We start from the raw sequence: 15,647 nt of genomic DNA on the forward strand, positions 1-15,647 counted from the left end.
TTTGAGTCGATTCTATCAGATGATAAATATGGAATGCACATTTCATTTGTCATTAGAAGGCTGTAAGCTGTAAATATCAACACTTACATTTTCATACAGTGTTTCATTTCTGGAGATTAAAGTGCTTTGAGAGCAAATATCTATATAAACATACCTATAGAGAGATCTATGTGACTTACCCAAAATCACAGAGCAAATCTGAGGCAAAGCTGAACTCCAAGCACCAACAGTATTGTAGATATTGAGACTTGCTACTTACCTTCATATTTATATATTACTTCATTTGCTTTTCCTGCTACACCAGCAGCTTCCTGTCAGTTTGCTGTACATGTTGTGAAAAGCTTTATACAGTCATCTTGTGAAAACGTTCTGGAAAACAGCTTGCTATTGGTTTGGAATCAGAAATTGCTTCGTTCCCCATATATCATTGCTTTGGTTTATGGCAGTCGGTTCACTGTGTTTGATTTTTAAGCTATCATGGTAATAAGTTACCCATGTTTATTGCCTGTTTTTCATGAGGAACCCTCCAACAAAGCCATGTTGTACATGATCAGCTCTGTTAGTCCGTCTGAGTTGGCACGCCATCTAGGTACATGTTTCCACTGTGAACTATGTGGTGGGGTGTCTGTGGTTTTGTTTTGTTCTTTTAGTGTATATTTTCCAGCATATCGTTTTCCTTTAAAATTATGACCTTACATGAAACCTAGGACAGGGAAATGAGTGAAGTACCTCTAGAGCTGTTACAGTGAAGGGTTTCAGCCAGTTGAATCTGGATTTGGATGATGACTGGTTACAGCGAAGGTTGTCACAGGGTATGGGATGATTGTGTCCAGTCTTTTCTGCTCTGAAAAGCAGTTCACGCACATGCATGTATGGAAGTGCTTAGACCTGTGAGCTGCTGCATCTGCCTGGGAAGGAGGAGAGTGCCATTGTTAAATTACCTGTGCAGCCCTGCTGTGTCATGAAACTTCTGAACCTCTTGAAGCATTAGGAAGAGAGGGTTAATCCAACAGAATTAAGTGCTTTCTCAGTCCAAAATGATTATAACCCTGGTCATGAGGGTATGGACTGACTGGCTGTAGTGTATAAAGTCACTGCCTTCTTTTTAGTGCCCAGGAAGAAAAATAATAACAGAAGGTTGATTCTGAAAGAACCCAAAGGATAATCTGTTTTTTAATCCAGTGTTGCTAACACGATCTTATGCATAGGGGAGGGGAGTTTTCTTTTCCATACCTGTGAGGCAGGAGATATTTTCAGGGCTTCAGTGTGATTTTTCATCAGTTTTGAGCAGCAACTAGGAACTACTAGTGCAATTGGTACCGCACCAGGGAGAGACTGGTGCTGTCAGAGTATGACATTCTTCAAAAAAATGTCATTTGTACCATAACAGTTCAGTGATGTTTGGTCTCTTGCATTTATCTCAAGCTTTGCTTTTATGACTTGTGAATCAAGGTTGTGCAAAGTCTTCATTTAATACTTAATCAAATTTAGTGTATGACTGAAATGCCGAGCTGTCTGTTGCCAGCTAAAAATAACAAAGCATTCAGACAAAATACCGTAGGGTGAAAAAGATGAGCAGAAAGAGAGGTGGTGGTGTTTGATGTTGTACCTCTAAAATACTAATGCCAAGTAGTTCAACATGCAGTTAGCATTCACCTCCTGTAAGCAGTACAAAGTACTGTGACTTTCAGGGGTTGTTGGATGCATGGTTTCAGTTTCTTTTTTATCCATGTAAGATGGGACTTGCAAAGCTGCTGCTAAAGCTCACTGAACTGTAGAAAATTATGTTATGGGTTTATTCGTTAAAGCACTGTTTCTCTGAAGGCTTACTTGAAGAGACAGTCATCTGGCAGTGTTTGAAATTGTTTGCACTGCATTTCCATGACACAGTAGAGAATTTATCTTCCTCTTTGATATAAAACTGAAACAAAAATCCCTACTAAAAAGAGTGAGTCTGTACAAAACTCAATAAAATTTAGATTTTTTCCAGAAGTACAAGGCCAATATCTTATGGAAATGGAATTCAGTAATTTCATTTTGTTTGTTCAGTCACATTAGTCAGAAGCTGACTAAGTTCATTGCCTAATTTTTTTCTGTGTTCGTATGCTGTCAAGTCTTGAACGGGAGAGTTGAAATTATTCAGACTTAAAGCTTATGTGACAGTGCCAAATGTAGTGAATCTTGAAAGTATATTTCAGTTATATTTCAGAGTTACGTAATTGCTTCATCTGTTGCAAGCCAAATGTTAATTTATAGAAAGATCATTCAAAAAGAGCAGCATGGAGTGCTTGTCTAAACAGGGCCTGTTTTCAAATTGTGGCGACTGACAGGGAGTGTTTTTTGACAGTGGATGCAAATGTGTTTTGTTTAACTTCAGACCTTTGTATTATGTGAAAACATGGCTTTTCCTCCACAGTGTGATAACTGTGGCTCAGTTTACATAGGCATATGAATGTCCATGAGGATAAAATAATCTCATGCTTTACATGTTTTACAGAAGAATTATTTTCAAGAATTACCTAGGAGGAATACTGCTGTGCTGTAACTCTTATGGAACTGATGGTATTCCTCAAGGAGTAGTTCTGCATCATAAGTAAATGCATTGACTTGAATAAGAGAAAGAAAAATCTATCCTTAGTGTTTCCTTTTATGAGTGCAGTTTCTACTTCACTCCATAACTAAAACTGGCGTGGGAGACAGGGAGGGTGAGGGAATCAAGTTTGTTATCCACAAGAAAATGCAGAAGTCTACTGGACTTCTTGAATGATGAAATATTTCTGGCTTCTTTTGTTTTAAGATCTAGGTTTTTTAGCTGATTAGCTGAAAGGAGGAGCTTGTCCAGAGCTTTATGTAAAGACTTCTGGAAGTGTATAAAAATTTGTAACTAGGGAAGCCTTTATATTTGTGAAACTTTTTGACTTTTGGCAGTTGCCAGGGAACTTAGTTTTATTCGGGAAGATTGTGAGGTATCCTTATCAGAGGATCAAGTGGGTTTTTTTACCTTCTGCCTCTTTAGGGTTGAAATTCCTGCAGTATGTATTCCATGTGTTCAGAATAATTGAGAAATTAAGAATTAAGCTGTAATTAATTCAGAAATGTTTTATTCAATAACCTGTACTTGAGATTAGTAATTTCAGTGTACAAGTTTGACTCATAGTGGTATTTGTAAGCCATGCAGGTAGGGACATGGTCTGCTTTCTCTTTTCATGTCTGTGTTTTTGTAGAAATGTATAGTCTCATATAGTCTTAACTGGGTCTCTTAAAACTACAGTAAAGATGACACGTATGTAAAAGAGTGTGTTTCGAGTCCTGATGTTTATGAAAGCTTCCAGTCTTCAGTTTGCCTAATTCTATGCAGTTGCAATAAGCCTGAATGTCTCAAACAAAACACTTGTTAGAGTCAAGAGTTAATCAAAGATCTCCAAACATTAGTGAAGCTCGAGGTTCACTTAATTTAGAATTCATAGAGAGATCTCACATGGAAATGAGCCTTAAGTGAAACAGAAATCATGGAGACTTGGTAGTTCCTCAAAGAAACTGTAACTCCAGAAGTACAAATCAACCTAACACAGAATGGATAGAAAGTGTAATAACACACCAAATTGGACAAATTAGGAGTTCTCCACTGAATGCAAAGCAAGAAGAAACATACTGAAGCAAAGAGGAAAGGCAGAGGTGAAATTGGGAAGGCCAGGGCAAAAATTTGCTGTAGCCTTCCAAGAGATTTCTGCTGAAATACTTAGTCTTGGAAAATGGAAGCTGATATCTGAAAGGTATACTTTTCTCCCTTAGTTCATTAACAGAGTCCAATATGAGCTTAAATATTAGAAACTACTTTCTAACATTAAGCACGCGTTAATGTTCAGCACTTACAAATAGTGGATCTGTCATCATGTATATTAAGATTTTGCCTGGCCCTGGGGGATGGACAGATGATTACTTGCGATTCCTGCCAGTCTCCCCTTGATTTTTTAATGATTCTTTGATCATTAAAAGTGATTGGGGCATCTTCATGTAGCTATGCAGAATTTTTATTTCCATCAGTCTGCACCTGGTTAATTCTTGTTTGCATAGGTTTGTGGGTATAACATTCATAGCTTTTATTGTTGTAGATGGTCTTGTGTAAACCATAAAAATTTTGAAGTAAATTACTCAAATTAGTTTTTAAGATTGTTATTGCAAATAAAGGTTTGAATATTATAAACATCAATTTTACTTGGATTGGAAATAACTAATTGAAACAGTTTTTATATACAGTTTAGATAACATCTTCTGTGCGCTTACACTTTATACTGAACGAAGTCCAAGAAGGTAAGCTTCTGGGCATACTAGGGAAAGAAAGCTTGGGCATGTGTTATTCCTAACCATGGAAAGTAAAGACTGAGATGAAGACAACATCCAGTAGCACCTCAGCCATACCTCAGTCAGATTCATCTCCAGGTGGGCTTTGTGTTCCCTGACTGCATCTCTGCATGCTTGGACAGTGTCTCTGTTTTCCTCCCAGGCTACCTGTCCCTGCTTCCACCTTCTGTATACTCCCTTTCTGTTTGAGTTTTGTCACAAGCTCCTTGTTCATCCATGCAGGCCTCCTGGCATGTTTGCCTGAGTTCTAGCTTGTTGGGATGGACTGCTCTTGAGTTTGGAGGAAGTGGTCCTTGAATATTAACCAGCTTTCTTGGACCCCACTCCCTCTAGGGCCTTATCCTACAGGACTCCTATCAAGCAGACCCAGGAAGTGGCCAAAATCTGCTCTCATGAAGTCCAGGGTTGTGATCTTGCTTTTTGCCCTGCTCCTTCCTCTCAGGATACTGAAAAAACCACCATCTCACGGTCACTGCAGCTAAGGCTGCCTTTGACCTTCACATCCTCAGTGAGTCATTCGTTGTTTGTGAGTATGAGGTCCATCAGAGCATTTGTCCTTGTTGTCTCGTCTATTGCTTTTATCAGGTAGTTGTCATCAGTGCTCTCCAGGAACCCCCTAGATTGCTTATGCTGTGCTGTGTTGGTCCTCCAGCAGATACCGGGGTGGTTGAAGACCCCTATGAGGACCAGGGCCTGAAAATGCAAAGCTACTTCTAGCTGTCTGTAGGTGGTCTCATCCGCTTGTTCTTTCTGGTTTAGTGGCCTATAGCAGACACCCACTACAGTGTCACCCATACTGGTCTCCTCTTTAGTCCTTACCTATAAGCTCCCAGCTGGCTCATCATCCATCCCCAGGCAGAGCTCCATGCATTGCAGCTGTTCTCTCACATAGAGGGCAACTCCATCTTCTCATCTTCCCCACCTGTCCTTCCTAAAGAGCCTGTATCCCTCCACTGCAGCACTCCAAACATGTCAGCTATCCTGTCTTGTCTCTGTGATCCCAACAAGATCACAGCCCTGCATCTGCACAAAGACCTCTTAAATTACCTCTTCCTTTGGGTGCTTTAATGAGAAGTTACAGGGACCCTAAGCATGATTTGCCCAGAAAACAGGCAGCACCTTTAATTCATCTGGTTGTAGATTATTTATGATGATTAAGAAAAACTCCCAAATGCCTGAACTTTCAGATTGGTTTGCCAAGGAAGGCAGATGTTAAACTTCAGCTTTTGTTTTTATCTTGTAAGAATCAGATAACGTGATTGATGCTGGATTGCAAAGGCTGTGTGGTGTGCATAGACCTAGAATCTAGTTGTTAATAATAGAGCAGAATGGCAGCAGTATGACTGGAGCCTTCAGTCACAGTTCTGCACTCACTAGTTTCCAGAAATCTTTCACATTTGTGCACTGGAAAAATCTGTACTCAAATGAGAGTGTACATGTCCTCATGGTTTCATATTGAGAATGATTCATTGGGCAGCTGCAATTAATCATGGAGCAGATGTAATTACTATTAAGGTTTATTTCTTTTTCAAATGAAAGAATCTGCACATCAATTGGGTCATTACCTCTTGTATATTATCAGTTTAATCTTCCTCATGTTCACTTTGGCAAGTCTACAGTTTTGTACTTTTAGAACATAATGGGATCAGGTAAATGAAAGTTATGAAAAGAGGCACTGGGTTTTCATTTAACTTCTCTGTGCTTTGTTTTGGACACTTCTGAAATGTTGAAGGTGCTAACCTAGCGATCTTGCGTGGATTTATAACTAAATGCCGACAGTGTCTAGCTTGAGATTGGGATACAGAAGAGTACAAAAAATTTTGCTTCCCTTATCTGTCCCATTCACTACACAGTGCCTTCTTTTTGGAGAGCGTGTTGCATTCCCTTTGGCATCTTTTGGGCACAGATTAGGAGAAAGGAGGTTTCAGGGACTTCTCCCTCATCGTTTGCTGCTTGTATATGAAGAGAGGGAAACTACGTGACTTTGTTTAAATGTGTGTGCTGCCTCCATTTGCAGCCTCCATCAGGATATGGATTGTATTGTCCAAGATAAAACTTTTTGTAGAAGTTCCCAGCTGCACATATCATTGAGGAGCAATTTCTGGCTGGAAGCTACTTTCTTCATGAAGATTATTTACATTGTTGGTGTTACTTTGTACAAGCAATCAAACAACTGCATAGGATAAAATAAAAACCTCTGCTGGCCTATCATGTGCTTGCAGGTGGATCCTTCCCATCGTGACTGGTTTTGGTGACTGCTGTAACTCAAAGTCACAGAAATTCTGCCTGGTCTGCTGTGGTCCCTAGGAAGATTTCTCTCCATTCCCCCATCTTCTCATCAGAGGTCTGGCTGGTAGCTTTTCTTCTCACTGCAGTCTTCCCACTTATTGCTGTTACTTTGTCACTCCTACTCATTTATCCTGAAATTTCTTCCCTGAACATATGTCAGTGTTTTGCATCTCAAGAGAAGAACAGTATCTTCTTCTATCTGAGGGGTGCACATGACCTGTTCTTAAAGAAATACAAAATTTAACTGGCAAGGGACAAACAAAACAGAATTTGTTGTGCTTTGATGCAGGGTTAAAACTCCATGAAGATAAAAATGGAAATTCACTTATTTAATGTTGTTTTGAGTGTCATCAATCAGTAGTCAGTTACTCTTCACAAATTGTTACTCTTAATATTCAGATTTTCTCCACATTTTGAATTTTCAAGCAAATTCTGTAGTTTCAATTAGCTAAATTGGTTTTATAGCAGTAGGCTGGTTCAGAGAGGTGTTTTGGGGTTTTGGCTTTTTTGGTTTGTTTTTGTGGTTTGTTTTTCTTTTTATATTCACCAATTCAAACAATTCTGTTTGGCATATGAATGTGAAGTCTTGTGCAAGGAATGTTGGTTGAGTTTTTGAACCTTTTTCTGTTTTACTTTTGAAACCAGCAGCACTGTTGCATCTCTCTCAGATCTAAAGAACAGACTGAGTCACATCAACTTAGTCAGTTGCCTGTGACAAAAATTAGATTTAATAGGAGATAGAGGGCTTCATAACTCTTTACATTAATTAACATTAATTTTAAAAATTAAATTTCCCACTGACTTCAATGGGACAAGAAATTAGCAGTTACTATTTTTCAGGAAATAGCAGCATCCTATAGAATTAGACTCATCTTTCTGAAAATACTTTACAATGAAAGAATATAGATTGCTTGTATTAAAAAATAATAATATGATTAAAAAACCTGCATGGTTACATGGCAGATTTTTCTGCCATCTGTATGGCTTTTGTGAAAGTGATTTTTTTCTTTCTGGAGTTTATTAAATATGGTGAGGTTTGTGCGATGGTAGAACTTCAAATTATCTGTATCTACTGTTTGGATATGCTGATGCTTTAAATAATAATGGAGAGCTGGAAGAAGTTATTTAAAGATGGAAAAATTGATTTAAAGGATGGTTGGAGACTTCGTTAAAGCAGCAAGAAAACCTGGACAAGAACATAACCTGAGAATAGCCATACTGGGTCATGCAAAGGTCTGACTGACTTAGTGTGTTGCTTCCAGCAAGGACTGATAGCACAAGCCTAGGCAAGAGAACAACACATACCAAACAGCTGGAGAAACATCTGTATGTGCTGTATTAGCTTAGAGTAGTCTTGAGCCAGAGATGTATGGATGTGACTTTGTGGAAGATAAAAATTAAGTACATAGTTGTAGTGATGAAAAGAAGCAGTTTATGATGAAAACATCAATATGCATGCTAGGTAGTTTAAAAATCCAGAAGAGTTGTATTAAGATAGTTTGTTGTTGATGAAAGTAGAGCCTGCCTGATGAATGGGGATGCCTTTTTCCTTCCTTTGAGAGGAGGAGGATTTCAGCTTAAGTTGCTACAAAGGAAGGTCAAGCTTCAGGTATTTGAGATTATGATCACTCTCATGTTTTATGAGTTTAATGCTTGGACACTTACTCAGAGGAATAAAGACAATTTAAATGCGAGCATTTTAAAATAAAGCAGAGAAGAATGATGCATGAAGAAGAGCTAGCAAGCAGTCATGGGACCTCCTTTATTACAGGACAGAATAGGTAATAAAAACCCACAGACTCCAGTGGCTAGGGTGTGAGAATATGACAACAGGAGACAAATTAGGCAAATATATTTTGAAGGTCATTCTTGGATGTTGGTCCTTGTGGCTGAGTGAAAGAAAGAGGTATACTACTTGTTAGCTTGACCTAAAAATCCTTCATGTGAATTACCAGTAGGGGTGTCAGTGACTATATTATCCTGTTTTGGTTTGAAGACAAAGGATCTCTAGGGTCTGAGGGAATGAATGGGGAAGTAGTATATTGTTTATTTGGCTTTATTCAGTAGCACAGAAACATTAACTATGGTGAGTTACATTTTATTTGCCTTGGCAGTGAAGTTTGAAGTGTGGCAGTTCAACGTTGTCTTATAAAAACTCAATATAGTAAACAAATGTTGCATTATCTACAGATCAAAGAAATAAACCTGCTATAATTAAATGTTTTCCAGTGAAACTTCCTTCCAGCTGTTTCTTTTCTAAGCTTAGTTTTTAGTGTTCAAGATAAGCCTTACTATTAAGATCAGTACAAAGAGAAAAGAAATACTGACATCAAAGTTGAAAACATATTCACATATATGTAGCTGGCAGTAACAAACAGTTGTCTCATTTCTTCATGTTGTAAATTCATATTAACTGTTGCATAGGAGTACACTGATACAAGGAGGCAGTAAGCATTTGAGTACAAGATTTATATTTGAATGCAACAGAAATGCAACTAAGTTCCAGCAATGGGAGGAGACAGTCTCTGAAAGAAAATAATGAGATTTTGCCAGAGATTTTCTTACAGATGCTTTTTTTTAAAAAAAAAAAAAAAACAAACCCTCATGTGGTACTGCTAATTGACTAGGCAGATCTGCTAGCTGTACATTGCTTTAAAGTTGTTTTAACTGTAATTAGAATGCTCCCAAATATTATGTCTCTGACTTTCTGAGACATGTCACTAGTTTTCAAACGGGCATAGATTTAGACAGCTCTTACAACTCTGTTAGGTCTTTTAATTCAGTTTCTGCATCGTTACCAAGTTCCTTCCTACAGCAACTAAGGATATACAGAGATGCTATTGGTGTTAACCTCGTGTTCACATCTTTGAAATTTTTAAAAAAGTGTGGTTTTAGAATAGAATAAGCAATATTCATCAACTAGTGAAAACAAGGCTGCTGCTATTTTTAGTTGAGAGGTAGCTATAATAATGACTACTCTGGGTTGTGCTGGGGTAGTGTGACAGTTGCCCCTCCGTAAAGTGGAATGGATGACTTGATGGATGCACTGCCTCCCCTCTCCCACACGCTAGATTTTGACGCTTATTACTATGGCTGTGACAAGCAGTTGCTATGCAGATGTTTTGGCCTCCCTGATCCAGTGCACCCAGGACCACTCCTTAATGAATAAAAGCTCTTGCAACCCGTGTTGCTAGCAGAGATTGCAGGGTGGCTGTGTGTGCAGCCATTTGAGGTACCTTGCCTGGTGTTCAGTTACAGCCATAAAGCATCACTAGTGTTCAGCTAACTTCTCTAGTTATGTGAAGTGATTGAAAACACTATATATGAATGTGGTTATATAGAGCAACTTTTATTAGGTGTTAGGATTAAACCTAGGAAAAAGAAATCCTTCTTATAGGTACAGTTTTCACAGTGGATAGATTATTTTCTTTATAGATGATGGAGATGCTGGAAACAAATAATATTAGCACAGTGTTCTATTTTTTACTACTTAAATCTTCCTGAAGAGAGTTGGAACTATTTTGGGCACTGGCTGGTTAACTTGATTTAGACCTCCCAGAACAAGAATTGAACTCTTGTGAAGTCTAAATTTTTCAAGTGTTCAATTCTATGCATATTTCTTGCACCTGTTTTGTATTACAAATCTTTAAGTATCCCTCATGATTAGTCAGGAAAGCAATCCTATCACTCTGTCACAGGCAGAGGATGTTTTTATGTTTTTACAGTTGGGAAGGGAAAAGTTGAAACCTGTAAAGTGTACCAAAGATATAATATTCTCCTAGGTGGTGCAGAGGATTAATTTAGTACTCCACAGAGTTCATTTTTCATCTCCAAAAACATGTTTTCAGTCCCACCCGCATAGGATTTTTTTTCTTTTCCTTTTGATCTACAAACCATGTCTTGAAAACTTTCAGAGCCAAAAAAAAGATAATCCTGGATACACTTCCTGGATATACTTTTAAAAATACCCATCCATGATAAGTTCTGACTGCTTGAGGACATATAAAAAATATTTATGAACAGTGAAGACTTTTTACTGTGCTCTGTGTTTTCAGAAGTTCGGGCTATAGTGAGAAATGTGGGAAGGTGCCTTCTTTGGTCTTTAGAAGCTTTCTCAGCCGGTTTACAAAGCAGAAGAATACCCTCCACGAAAGGAGGAGAAAGCTGGAAAAATTGGCATTTAAAAGAATGCTGGATGGGTGAAGTGAATGAAGGGGGATGAGTAGTCTTAAGTGGATAACTGTTCAGTAAAGGCTTAACCTATACTGAAGGCTAGGATGCAAGAATCTCAAATAGTGGAACAAAAAGTTGAAAGGAGTAGAGGAGGAAAACCCTGAAAATCTAAGAAAATCAAACAAAGTAAACACAAAACAAGAATAAGACACTTTTCCAAGGTTTGAAAATCACTTTCAGAGTGTTCATGAGTCAAATTAGAATTTTTTGAATGAATGCAGTGTACTTTTTCCTTCTTCAACTAAGTTTAAGAGCATGTTACTTGCTTTACTTTTTTTCTGTCTGTATGTCACAGGCATTTCTTGCAGTAGTGTTTTTTACCACTGTTTTTTCTTGGTTTTATTAATTATTTTAGAATATCTGCATGTCTGAAGTAGTTATTGTTATGGTGCTAAAATTTTCTAGGAACAGCTTTCACATGGCTGTTTGACTTAAAGTGGTTTTTTTAACTCAGGCTCTAAATGACTCTGAATCTGAACTGATGGCATACTCTGGAAATGTGTTCCTCTGGTTTTGTTCCTCTGATGCTGTTTATTCATGGGCCAGAAGAGAATGGGAAATGGATATCCAGGCTGAGGAAGGATTGTACAGAAATTTGACTGGCATAAAGAAACTACATGGGACAGAAAGTTTATGTGGGGGCAGGGCTAACAAGAAACAGCTGTGTTACACTTGTATCTAGTGGTGAAGGGTTGTGGGGTTTTTTTGAAGGGTAAGGGGTGGCGTCTTACTATAAGGGTCTATCTATACGTTTTGCTTTTAGATCAGGGGCTATGTGGGGAGCAATGCTTTAGTGAAATAAAATATGTTTTCTACTGTCTAGTACAGTATGTTCCCAGTTCTGGGGCACTGCTGCTAACACCCTCAATGAATAATGTGGATTCTGAGTTGGATCATCAAAAATGCTGCTTCCAGTGGAGCTGCAGCTCTTAGACTTGAAGTACCTGCAGAGCCCTCATCAGGTCCTGAAAACAGCCTGGGTGTGGCCTAACTGCAGAAGAGGGCTAGGGGGATGCTGAGAGGGTGACAGGGATGCTTGTAAATTTATCACCTGTCAAGGTCCCTCGTTTTCTCTCCTCATTCTTTTATAAAAGGTGACAGTTGTCTCTGGATCATCAGAGTCTCCTTGATGTTTGGGAGTGTGGAAACCTCCCACACAGCTTCAAGCAAGCAAAGAATGAATGAGGCTTCTGAAGGCATGATAAGCAGCAGGTGCTTCTATTCTGTCCTCCGTCATTCCTTCTCAGGCTTGCACCTCTGTTATCTCTCCCTGTTTCCCCTGGCACCTTCACTATCAACTCCCTCCTGCCAGCTCTTGTTTCAGTGCTTACTCCTCTATATATCTGTTCTGGACCCCATCCTCTCTTAAAAAGTAGCTGCTGTCTTGGTATGTTGTTGCTTATTGCAGTAGGGTTATTACCATGCTGTCAGAAGTGCATGCCAAATGTATCTGTATATTGACTTTTATTCTAAAGCGTACACTACAGATTCAGTATGTCTTCACATCTACAATGAATGGTTTCGTCTGGTTTTGACAGACCTCTCCAGATGGTAGTAGTTTGTTCTGGCCTGTTTTTGTGGTGGAAAATAAGCAATGGTTATTAATCTTTTTCTCAAATATACAGGTATTTCCATAGATGCAGAAATGTCTTTGTGTCAGAAGTGGGTGTTGGGAAAGCTTTAAACTTTGGAAATCAGATTTGTCCTATTTCAGTGCAAACACACCAATAATAAGATTAAAACTTCTGTTTCACTACAAGAAATCACTTAGGAATTCAGCACTTAAATATTCATGACCTAGATGAAAGATATTGAGCATTTATAGTTCATACTGAGTTTGACTTCGGTATAGTTGAAGTTTCTTAGCACCTTTTCTTCCTTTCCACCATCCAAATGCATGCATTTGTGTAGCTTTATAATACTAAGTTGCTATTCTTCAATGAAAAAAAATAGTTTAAGGTAGGAAAAGCCAACTTAAAACATCTCTAAAAATACTTCTATAGCAAACAAAATGCCTATTATGTACTCGTCTCACATTTGTAAATTGCAAGAAATCTTTCATTTATTCTTCTCTGGTTTTCTGACTGTCTCATTTCATTTGTGAAACAGACACCACTGGCAATTAGAACAGGAAACTGTAGAAAGACCAATAATCACTTTTTGCCAAAGGAAATATAAATGGAGCTATTCTTGCATGTGTGGTTTGACTTGTTTCTTTTCATTCTAATTTTTTTACCTATTGAATCATTTTGTGCCATAAGAAATACTAGCTAGAGCCTTTGCTCTTTGAAATGGAGTCACTTTTGAACCCTGATCAACTCAAGACAAAAAAGAAATTTTAAATCATATTGTCAGTATCTTATGTGAAACACCCTACACACTTCATACTTTTTAGGTTATTATGTTAATACAAAAGTAATTAATGCCATCATGGAAATAAATGTGTACCATAGTGATGCTACTATCGTCCCATCTAGTGAATACTACCCACTTCCAAAAAAGCCTAAGGAAAATGTAGAGATGGACATAGTAACACTCTAAAAGACTTCACATATACATCTTGCCAAATAGCTGATGTTAATAGTTGTTATTTCCTGATGTAACATCTAATAAAAAACATATGCTGTATGTTTATATCCTCTGTTGCAGCATAAAACTGCAGCCCATAGATAGTCCTGAAGCATTTCAAAAGGACAGGACTTGGTGTAATCACCTTTGGGTACTACTCTCTCACAGGAGACTTGTTGAGCAGGCAGGGTTTCAAACCTCTGTAGTAAGTGTTGTTCTTACTACATCAAGTGTTTCCAGCAATAGAAACGCTTCTTTTGGTTTGCTGTTTTGAGTCAATCATTCATACTTCTGAATTTTCATATTGTAAGAAATTATTTCAAAATTAATCACACTAAAGTAGATTCTGTAGATATTAGGAACTGATGAGGTAATACTCTTATGACTAGCTGTTTTTCTTGGATTATTGTACTCTCAGAGACATTTAAAAATTATATTGCAGCATCAGGCATCTTCTGTTGTCAGAAGTGAAAGAAAGGTTAAAAAAGCCCAAATGAGCATTTTATGTTTAACTAGTTTTAAAATATATAAAATATGGCGTCTTGGCACTCTGATCACTGAGGAGGAAAAAAAAGTTATCTTTGTAACCTCATACTGCCTTTAGCAATAAAAGCATAATACTGTTTTCCCTAAAAAAAATGAACTGTTGGTAACAGTGGTGTAGATACACAGTATTAAAGAAGGAAATAGAACTACAAAGTAATGTAACCTGTAGAGAATTGTTTCATGTTCTTCATTTTTCTGAAAAGCCATATTGCACTCTTAGATAGGTAAAAAGTTATTTTTAAAGTTAAAGACCTTTTAGACAGATACATTGAATATACAGCATTGTCATTTTAATCTGATGTAAGGATTAATAGCTCTAACAATATTTAAAGCTCTTTTCAGTATTGTATAATGTACTTTGTGAACAGGAAGTTCATTTCATATGAAATTTAATTTGTGAACTTCCATGATCACATGGCCCAAATAAGTTAGCTAGATATTTTCTAAGTCAAGTTGTGGATATTGTTAAATTTATCATGTCCAGCTCTCAACTTATTACTGCAGTAACTTCTTGGGTTTTTTACTCTTTCAGAGTGTGGTAGGCTTCGATATTAACAGTCAGATTTCCTCAGAAAGAGAGGTGTTTATAACCACCGCAGCCCTTGACACTTTTTTCCATCAACTGTTTGGCTAGTTCAGTTTTGCTGTTTTTCCATCAGCCTTTTCCTTTCAGAGGAATTTATGTTCTATCTCAGTGTTATCTTTAATTCAGTTTTATTTCAGTGTTATTTATACAGATTATATAGGACAACAGGAAGAAAGGCTTAGAAGTTGGGAGTCAGTCATATATATTTTTTCATTCAGTCAGTACGTGAATGGGGCTTATGGCTTTATCTACATGGGTGATCCCTGGGGTTTTACAGAAACAACTTTGTTGAATAGAATCACAGTACCATGATAGCCACAGAAATCCTCAAAACAATTGCAGTGCTGCAATTATACAAGCATAAAACACTTCAGAGGTCTCCCTGGATGATGGACGATGCCATTCAATTTTGGTGTCATGTGTCATGAGCAGGAGGTATTTATTGTCACATACTCATTACTGAATTTCAAGAGAAGCTTGATTTGGGTCTTTTTCTTTAGTTAGCCTGAGTTTCCTGGGAAAAAAGGAAAAAATGTGTTATTTTGGGTGGCAGATATGATATTTGTCAAATTTGTACAGTACTAAAATAGAGAACTAGGTGACAAATTTGAGGAAACTTTTCTTTTGTGGCTTATAATACAAAACATTCATACCAACTAGTGTTACTGTATTGTACACAATGCTATCTGTAGGGGATCCCTTCACAGATTTTTGTAGTGAAAACCATGTCATCAATAAGTATTTTATTTTGACCTTTAACCTGTTTAACAAAAAGCTTCTACTCTATTTTATCTGTAGCTTACTAGGAGAGCACTCATCCTCTTTAAGTAAATAAATAAATATGTGGACTCCCCTTTTGCAGCTGGTTGATAATTTTTAATGTATTTTGAGGCCAACAAGACTGATCAGAGTGCACAGAAAAGGCTTAATACTGTTTGGAGAGGGAAAAAAGGGAACTTAGTTTCAAATAAAGTTCTCTTGTTTTTCCAAGTGCAGTTAACTTCTGGAGTTGTGTGGAATTGAAGTAGACTCCTAAGTTACCTCGGTGGATTCAGTAACTTCT

The 15,647-nt window shown here is 37.6% G+C and overlaps 1 protein-coding gene across 5 annotated transcripts in view; it reads left to right on the top strand.

Annotated features, from left to right (window-relative positions):
* Positions 1–15,647, top strand: part of THADA (THADA armadillo repeat containing) — a 167,905-nt gene that overhangs the window by 75,702 nt on the left and 76,556 nt on the right. The window contains exon 30 of one of the 5 annotated variants that reach the window (XR_012628254.1): positions 6,585–6,706. The exons of the other annotated variants lie outside the window; for them this stretch is intronic. The gene's annotated coding sequence lies outside the window, so the exon portion shown is untranslated. The remainder of the gene's footprint in view (positions 1–6,584; positions 6,707–15,647) is intronic. 5 annotated transcript variants of the gene reach the window in all.

The sequence above is a fragment of the Strix uralensis genome, chromosome 3 (assembly GCF_047716275.1).
Source record: "Strix uralensis isolate ZFMK-TIS-50842 chromosome 3, bStrUra1, whole genome shotgun sequence".
NCBI lineage: Eukaryota > Metazoa > Chordata > Aves > Strigiformes > Strigidae > Strix > Strix uralensis.